A 9,543-nucleotide genomic window follows, 5' to 3' on the forward strand; every position below is an offset into this window, starting at 1 on the left:
TCCTGCCTCCAGGGCTACAATTGCAGTGGTCACTAGCCGTACCCAGAAAGGTTAAGGCAGGGACCAGCTCTGGAGTTTAGCTCTGCAGGCTGGAGCTAGGGCCAGGGGAAGGGAAAGGGAGAGTGGGAAGGGAAGAAAACACACAGTCCAAAAGAGAATTTTGGACTGTGTACATGAGGTTTTATGCAAGTTGCTATAAAACCCCATTAACATTTTTAACTTTATTTTACGGGCCTAGAGCGATAGCACAGCGGATAGGGTGCTTGCTTTGCACGCGACTGGCATCACACGTGGCCTGGAAGCCTTGGGAGTGATCCCTGAGCTCAGAGCCAGGAGTAAGCCCTGAGCACTGCTGGGTGTGGCCCCAAAACCAACAACAAAAAATTATTTTATGTTTTGTTTTTATTGGGGGGAGGAGGCGGGGACCACTCCTGGTAGAGGCCAGGAGACTGTATGTCAAGAAGCAAATGCAGACTGGCAGCATACAAGGGCCCTACCCCCTATCCTATCTTTCCAGCCCTGAAACCTCAATGGGGGCGGGGTGTTTTTATTCTGTTTTGGGGCCACACCTAGCACTGCTTGAGACTCACTCCTGGTTCTGTGCTCAGCTATCATTCTGAGAATCAAACCCAGGTTGGCCACAAAGCAAAACAAACAATCCACCCTCTGTACTGTCACTCCAGCTCGTGAAATCTCCTTTCTGGATTTGGTTTGGTTTTGTTTTGGGGCCACACCCAGCAATGCTCAGAGCTTTCTCCTGGCTCTACACTCAGGAATTGCTTCTGGCTTGAGGGACCGTATGGCATTCAAGGGACAGAACTTGGGCGGCCACACGCAAGACAGGAACCCTACCCAGTAGACTATTGCCCTGGCCCCTGAAATTTCATTTTCCCAAGAAAACTAGCACATGGGGCCAGAGCGATAGTACAGCATGTAGGGCGTTTGCCTTGCATGCGGCTGACCTGGGTACAACTCCCGGCATCCCATATGGTCCCCCAAGCACTGCCAGGAGTGATTTCTGAATGCAGAGCCAGAAGTAACCTCTGAGCATCGCTGGGTGTGACCCAAAAAGCAAAATAATAATAATAATAATAATAATAATAATAATAAATTTTTAAAAAACTAACACAGAGAAGTTAAGTGGTAGCTTCAATCCACAGAGCTACCAACTGCTAGAGACAGAATTTGCGCTCCTCCTAGCTCAGTGCTCTGGAAAGCATGTGGGCAGGAATTCCCCCCCCACACACACACACACAGTGAGTGCCCAGCTCTCTGCACTCTGTCCCCCACCCACTCTGCTCGTCTCTGACGTAAACCTCACCCCCTTTTCATCTGTAGTATCTATGCTATTTAGCAAATCCGACATTTTCACAAGCCCTCTCTTCTTCTTGGCTCCTAGGGTCCTGCCAGAAGTCAGAGGCTCAGAGTTTTGAAAGGAGCCGTTGCTTGGAAAGAGAAAGGCGGGGGTGGGTATTGACACAGGTGTCTGGGCGGCCCTCAGGGAAAGCTTCAGCTCACAGCCATCCGGTCCCGGTCTTGTACCCATGAAAGTGCCTCCCGGGATTATTGGTAGAAGCATCTCGACTTCATAAGCTTATTATTCTTGCCTGTGAAATGCGCTCATTAATCTGGAAAGCTGGCAGTGCCGGCTGCTGTCACCGGAAACCGCTTCCAAATGGACGGGCTATTTCAGCTCATCCAGGCCCAGGGTTTTCAACCCAAACTGATGAGCTTACAGCCCTGGGTTTGGCGCCTGGGCCCAAAGAAGCACCTGCCTACTGGCCTTGGAAGGGTCAGAAGTCCAAGTCCTGCCTCCACTTTGTGTTTTCAAGAGCCGGTTTTGGACTGGTGGGATCCAAACTAGCAGTCGGTCTTATTTCTCCCCTTTTCTTTCACACCTGAACTCTGAGTGCTGAAACTGTCCTGAGACCAGGTGGCACTGCTGACCGGCTAGGAGAACGGCGGACCAGCAAGAGGAGAGAAAGAAAAATGGAAGTTTCCAAATTTTACCTTCTCCCCTCTGCATCTTTGATCAGTTCCTGTCTTGAAACAGGTTTTCTTACAAGCCAAAACTAAAGGCCAGAAATCTAATGGTTCTTGTTTTTATTTTTTGTGGGGTTTTCTTTGTGTGTGTGTGTGTGTGTGTGTGTGTGTGTGTGTGTGTGTGTTTCCAAGGCTCGAACCCAGGGCCTCCCACAGGCAACGCAAGTGCTCTGCAGATGACTTCTAGCCTCCTCCCGAAACCCCAAACTGTTGTTTCCACCAACAGAGCTGATGAGTTACAGATGCTGGAGAGCAAAGGTGAAAACAATAAGGCCCAAGACTGGTTAGAAGCAGATGAAAGGCCCCAGAGACTGATAGAGGGACCCGGTTCCATTACATGCTCATTGGAATACATGTACACGATTAGCCATGCCCACCTGAGTCGAGCTTTCCGACAATTACAGTGACCGTACCAGGTGGGGATTAAACAATTAGAATCCGGGTGGTGCTTGGACTCCGAGGAGTCACCACTCCCAAAACTTCTCCATGCTTTTTTTTTTTGGGGGGGGGGGGAGGAGGAGGTTGTTGTGCATTTTCCCCCGCACACACATTCCGGTCCTGACACTTCCTCCTGCATCTCCCCACCTCCCTCACTCCCCATCCCCCGCCTTAGGCTCTCATCTCTTACTTCCCACCACTGATAACCTAGCAGCCTCCAACTTTGTCCTTTCCGCCCGAGCAAAATAGTACAGTGGGTGGGTAAAGCACCTGCAATGCACGCAGGAAACCCTGGTTCGATCCCCAGCATCACAGACGGTTCCTTGATTCCTGACCCAGAGCCAAGAGTGGTCCCTGAGCAGCACTGAGTGTGGAAAAACAAACAGACAAACAAACAAAAACCCAACTTCATCCCAATGAAAACCTTTGTTGGTTGTGATCCACGTTTTCTGCCAAGGATGTAACTAGATAATTCTAGAAAGATCTCTCCAAATTTAGCAGTAGAGAAAACAAAAGACCCTGGGAGCACATGAGCACCTGAGGCTGCACCAAGGGCCGGAAATATCAGCCGTTCCCGACACCAGCTTCCAACAGGAGTGTGCGGGCGTGCTCTGCTTTGGAGCAGGTGGGCGGGGAAGCTGGTGGAGAAGCAGCGTCCCACATCACATCGGGGGACTCCCAAGAGCACCCACATGTGTCCTTATGGGACAAGGCGGAGAGTCAAGGGATGTGTTTCGAGGGGCGGGGTTCCTGCCCGGCAAGTGCAAGGCCCAACCCTGGGTCCCTGGCTCCTCAGGGACCCCTCATGCCCTGCACACCCCAAACCCTGGCGTGCAACAGAGCCCAGCCCGAGGAGAAGCCGGGAGAGATTTTTCCACAAGGCGCTGGCTCCCCTGTCCTGGCTCTTGCTCCATCCCATGAGGCACCCAAGGCCTCTTACTGCGTCTGACTCTCCACTTGGCCCTCCCCCCTGCCAGCTCCCAAGGAAACTGGTTAGGTTTCAATCCTGCCGGTGCACGGAGGCCCTCAGTGTCCATGCAGGAGGACAGAGGGAAGAGCCGGGAGAGCCCGCAGCTTAGTAGAACCTCTTTGGCTTTTCTGTTCATTTGGGGTTTTTTGTTTGTTTGCTTGCTTGTTTGCTTTTTGCTTTATGGGGTCACACCTGGCGATGCTCAGGGGTTACTCCTGGCTCTGCACTCAGGAATCGCTCCTGATGGTGCTCAGGGGACCATATGGGATGCTGGAAATCGAACTCAGATCAGCTGTGTGCAAGGCAAACACCCTACCCGCTGTGCTATCGCTCCAGCCTTGTTCATTTGTTTTTGACTCACACCTGCACTCAGGAATTACTCCTAGTGGCACTCGGAGGACCTTATGGGTTGCCGGGGATGGAACTCGTGTCGGCAAGTTACAGACAAGGTAAGCAGTGCCCTCCCGGCTGCACTACTATTCTAACCTTTTATTAGAACTTCTTTCCTCGAGGTTTCTCCTGCCCTTTGCTTCCCGACAAGGACTGAGAGACCATGTCCCTTCAGAGGGTTGCGACTTGCAGATGGGAAGGTTTTTGGGTGGAGCAAGAGCTGCCTCTCAGGAACTCTCAGAGCCGGCCGCCTGCCCGGGGCCCCCTCTTGATGCTGGGGGCTGGCACTGTGGTTTGGACTCAAAGCAGAAGCTGGGAGAGTTTGGCGCAGCTGGACAGCAGTCATCTTTAATCCCCTCAAGGAAGCTACGAGTTTCCTTCTTGCTGGTGACAGGCTGGTGGTCGGGAGAGGGGGCGTGGCACCCGGGAAATGCCTTGGCCAAAGGGTGGGGGCTGAATTGGCCTGTGACATATGAGGTCCTTCCTCGGCCCATGACCCAGCGGAGTGAAATGGGGCAGGGGCTTCTGAGGCATGCAGGAGAGCCAGACGCCCACTGAACCCCTTAACAAAGAGGAGTGTTCTGTCCTCCGCGATTGAGCAAGATGGGGGCTGGCCTGGACATCTGGCCCTGATTCGGCACCCTCCTGCTGTCCTGACCCCACGCTGTCCTCTGCTTTCTCACTCAGCTGGAAGACAATTGTTGAAAAATCATATTTAGGGGCTGGAGCGATAGGACAGTGGGTAAGGTGTTTGCCTTGCATGCGGCCAACCTGGGTTCGATTTCCAGCATCCCATATGGTCCCCCAAGCACTGGCAGGAGTGATTCCTGAGTGCAGAGCCAGGAGTAACCCTTGTGCATCACTGGGTGTGACCCAAAAAGCAAAAAAAAAATAATCATAATCATAATAAAATCATAGTCAGGCACAGTGATTTACATGGGGGTTACATGGGAGTTATAGGCATGCACTGTCGTGCTCCAATCCCGCCACCAGTGCCAGTGACCCCCATCAATGGTCTTGGGGTCCCTCCGGTCCCCCCTCACCCCCAACTGTTTCTTCCACAGACACAGGCATAGCTCCTGCGGTTTGATCCTGCTCACAGGAGAGCCGGTTACATGCTCACCCACCCCGCCCTCTCCCCACATTCCGCCCAGCCCCCGGCCTTCCCTGTGTGTCCCCTCCAGATCTCCTCTTCTTCCTCCTCCATTTCTCCTCCTTCCTTGGCATGTCCATCTTAGTATTTACCGCTAGGTAACAAGCAAAAGGTGGGTGTCTGCTCACCTTTGCTTTCTCCCATTTCCTTGTCTTTGCTTTTTGTTTTGTCTTATTCTGGGGGCCACCTCCAGCAGTTCACAGGGCTGACTCCTGGCTCTGCACTCAGGGGTCACTCCTGGCGGTGCTCCAGGGAACCAGATGGGGTGCTGGGACTAAAGCAGAGTAAGGCATCTGCATGGTAAATGTCCTACCCACTGTGCTATCTCTCCGGCCCCTTCCCTACTGAGCGTTTAGGGGAGAGAGCCACAAGCTCTTGTTGGAGCTGAGGGTGAGAGTGGGGACTGTCCTCATGTGCTGAGACTTGTGTCTCTGACTTGGCTTATCCCCGGCCTTACCTTTTATGCCATAGATCCTGAGCTGGGCTCTCTGGTAGATGCCTAGCTTCAACACGTGTCCAGTTGAGCTGGACTTTCTGCTTCCAGGTCAGAGTTCTTTCCTGGCTGTTAGCCTAAGAACTGTTCACCAGTGCCCAGTTCCCAGGTAGTGATGCTGAGCCACTGTTAGGGGTCGCCTGTAAACTCCCAGAGCTGAGAAAACCCTGAATAGACCATTAAAGACATCCCCTTGGTCTATCCCAGCAGAGACGCAGTTAGGCCAGGTGTCTCCTCAAAATCTGGGGTGTCAAGCCAGATGTCCTGGTGTCAGGATGGAGTCTGAATCCTCCTCTCCATCCTCAACTTAGGGAGGAAACCTTATTCCAGGGCTATTGATTTTCAAATCTTTTTTTTTTTTTTTTTTTTTGGCTTTTTGGGCCGCACCTGGTGATGCTCAGGGGTTACTCCTGGCCCTGCACTCAGGGATCACTCCTGGCGGTGTTCAGGCCAGGAATTGAAACTGGGTCCGCTGTGTGCAAGGCCAAAGCCCTAACCACCGTATTATTGCTCTGGACCCCTCAAATACTTTCTAACCAGGGGAGAAGGCAAGATGTTTACTTCCTCAGCTTTGGAAGCCACATGGCCCTGTCCCGGCCACTCCTCTTCCAAGTGGGATCAGCAGATTGGCCAATTTCTCCCATGAAAAGGCGAAAAAGAACAGCGCTTCAATTCCCTGGAGGAGCAGTATGGACTTGAAAATGGAAAAGGAGGCACCAGCCAGCGCTGTGGAGGAGACGCCTCGACCGCAGAAGCCACAGGCCAGAAACCGAGGCCAACTCCTTCCCTCGAGTGGGACTTGTTTTCCAGCGTTTGATGCTGAGCTCGCCGTGATGGCCTGTGGACGCTCAGTTGCTGGAGACCGACAAAGCTCTCTGGTGCACGGTTCTGGCAAGGCCATTGCTAGTGTTTCATCGTGGCCAGAAGGCCTGGGAGACTTGATTGCTTGGCTGAAGACTCAGAGAGGGATTGGCGTAAGCGGGATGAAGCGCAGAGCAGCTGTGCTGCTCCCAGGGTGGGAGAATTTCTCAGAGATGCTTCAAGTTCACCGGAAAAGGATCCTGCGAGTGAACCGAAAGTACTTTTAATGACGAATGGCATTTCACAAAACACCCCTGAAACTTGTTCTGTAGAACCTCACATCTCAGCCTTCCTCACTTTCCTACTTCTAGCAGGTGGGTGCCTTGAGGGGCCTTTGGGCTGCTGGGATGATGGTGGAGAGAGAAGTGAGGGAACTGGAGAGAATCCCTGGAGAGTGTGGACCATACACTGCAAGAATGTCCAGGCGATGCTCGCAGCCTCAGGTCTTAAATTCCTGGGTGAGCCCGCAGAGATCACAGACATGTTTATGCAGGAAGCAGATGACACAGAGACAAAAGCAAGATGGGGTGGGCACAGGCGGGCAAGTTTGGCATTTGGGCAAACGTGAGAGGTGAACAGACCTTTGGGTGGATGTACTGCAGGACACGCTCTCGTGGCATCTCTGATGCTATGTGGGTGGGTTTTCTAGAGCAAATAAGTCTCGAGACACTGAGTATCTCCACATTTAAGTCTGACTCCCAGGCCCTGGGGTTGGCAGACTGGGGGCTCTGTTCCCCTCCACCTGGGCCTTCGGTATGTCAGACCAAGGGGCTACAATGAGGGATTCTGACCACTCCCTGCGCAAGCTTGATTGCTTCACCACCAGGGGATGGGATATTAACAAATTCCACAAATGCAGGGTCGTTCTCCATATTCTGCCAGTTAATTGCGGTTTGGAAGAAAATCCGTTTCAAGGTCTTGGACTGTAAAGTGTGGTGTCAGCTGCTTTATCAAGGTAATTCATCGAAATGACCTTGAATTATCAGGGCGGCAGGGGAGGGGGGGGGGGAGACCAGGAGACCTCCTGGGCAGATTTGGTCTCTAAATGTTCTTGAGGCCTGAGCGATAGCACAGTGGGTAGGGTACTTGCCTTGCACACGGCCGACCCAGGTTCGATTCCCAGCATCCCATATGGTCCCTTGAGCACCGCCAGGAGTAATTCCTGAGTGCAGAGCCAGGAGTAACCCCTGAGCATCACCAGGTGTGACTCAAAAAGGGGAAAAAAAAAAACTCTTGCATTCAAAATTCAGTCTGCTGTTACGTTTTCCCCTAGCACCTGGCTCCAAGAAGTACTCGTGCTTGCAGGGGAGGGGCCTCTAGAACCTAGAGTGGTGGGCTATACTCTGGGGGATCCTGAGGGTGCAGGCTGGGAGGATGAAAATGTGAAAACTGACTCACATTGGGGAACCTATAAAATGCTGGAGGTTAAACCAGTAACTGCTGATTCACTTCCCACCTCTTATAAGGCTCCAGAGTCCGTGAGAACCATGCAGCAACTGCTACATGTAGTGGTGTAGTGGTGGGGGCCGGGAGCCCGCAGCGGCCCCGCAGACCCACTGAGGCAGGACCTGGTACCCCAGCGCCCAAACGGCTTTTGAAATCTGGTTTCTGGGTGCCCCGGTGTCATTCTCGCATTAGCCTGCAGGTGTCAGCAGAGAGCCAACAGCGTTACCCTTTGTCCGACCGCTTCCAGCCCGAAGGTCCATCTGGTTGAGTGGACTTGTGTGTGCTGGATACCGCGTAGAGGGCTCCATATCTGCCCTTCCAGAAGAGAACAGGATTCCCTCCTGAGCAGACTTCCACGGGGTGATCAGAGACCCCCCAATTCTGCTTCCTTGACCAAATTCACATTGCTTCCCTTCCCTTGAACTTTCTGTGGCCCATGTGATCTCGGTGACAAGCTAATGGCACCAAGTAGAGTGAATTTGGTGCCTCAGATGAACTTACTGCTTTAGTCAGGAGTTTGTGTGATGTTTTATTGCCAAATCTGTATGACCATTCTACCAACTGGTGGTTTTATACGTGGTCATATACGGTAACTATATAAAAGTTATGATTTATAAAACTCTTGGTAAAACCCTTTCAAGTTAAGATTTGTTTGCTTGGCGATGCTCAGGGCTAACTCCTGGCACTGTGCTCAGGGATCACGCCTGGTGGTGCTTGCGGGGGTCATAGACACTGCTGGGATTTAAACCCGGGTGAGCTGTGTACAATGTAAGCACCCTACTCACCAGACTATCTCCTTGCCTAGGATTTAGGGGATTCTTTTTTATGTCCCATTCATCTTTGTATTTTAGCCAAAGCCTCCTCTGATTATAATTGTTTTTCTGCTCTGGGAACAATGTCAAATGCACCAGTGGGATGTTTCATTGGGGATTAACATTATTATATTTTTAATACAATATACTAGAAATATCCCATTGGTATCAGACAATGGGTTTCCCAATAACAGTCCCCTATGTCTTCAGTTGGAAGACCACTACCAGGCCACTGGGACTTTAGAAATAACTGTGTCCCAGAAAATCCGGGATGGGGATATTTTCCCAGAAAATACAATCGACATCCTCTTGTGCCCCACAACCAGCCCTCAGTTCCTAGGACCCAGCATCTGGGTTCTTTTTCCTTCTCGCTAGAGCAGAGGGGAGTACTTGTCCCCCAGGCTCTCTGAATTCTTTCCTTGCTCAGAAGTTAGCAGACCCTGGGGGGCCAGAGCAATAATACAGTAGGTAGGGTGCTTACCTTGAATGCTGCTGTCCAGGATTCCATCCCAGTATCCCAGATGGTCCCTTAAACCGCCAGCAGTGATCCCCAAGTGGGAGCCAGGAGTAAGCCCCATGTGTGAGCCCAAACCCTCCCCAAACAAACAAGGAAATATCAGACTCTTTGCCAGTGTGCTGGCTGGGGTACTGCACTTGACCCCTTATGACGATGAACGTTTCTTGAGGGAATCAGGTACTGGACAAATCGGGGCCCTTAGCTAAAAGGGGAAGGCCAGCTATGTGCTGGTTGATGCCAAGGGGCCTTTTCTGGTGTGGGGGGTCAAGGATAGCTTCCCCAGAAGAGATGATGTGCAGAATGAGACCAGAGGGCCAGTAAGAGCAAGGCGTGGAAGGGAGGAAGGAAGAGGTTCCTCAGGGAGACGCAGGAGTTAGGGTTCGTGAGGAGCAGGCGGTGAGCAGCGGGACCAGTCCTGAC

The sequence above is a fragment of the Sorex fumeus genome, unplaced genomic scaffold (genome assembly GCF_029834395.1).
Source record: "Sorex fumeus unplaced genomic scaffold, SorFum_2.1 ptg000024l, whole genome shotgun sequence".
Classification (NCBI taxonomy): Eukaryota; Metazoa; Chordata; class Mammalia; order Eulipotyphla; family Soricidae; genus Sorex; species Sorex fumeus.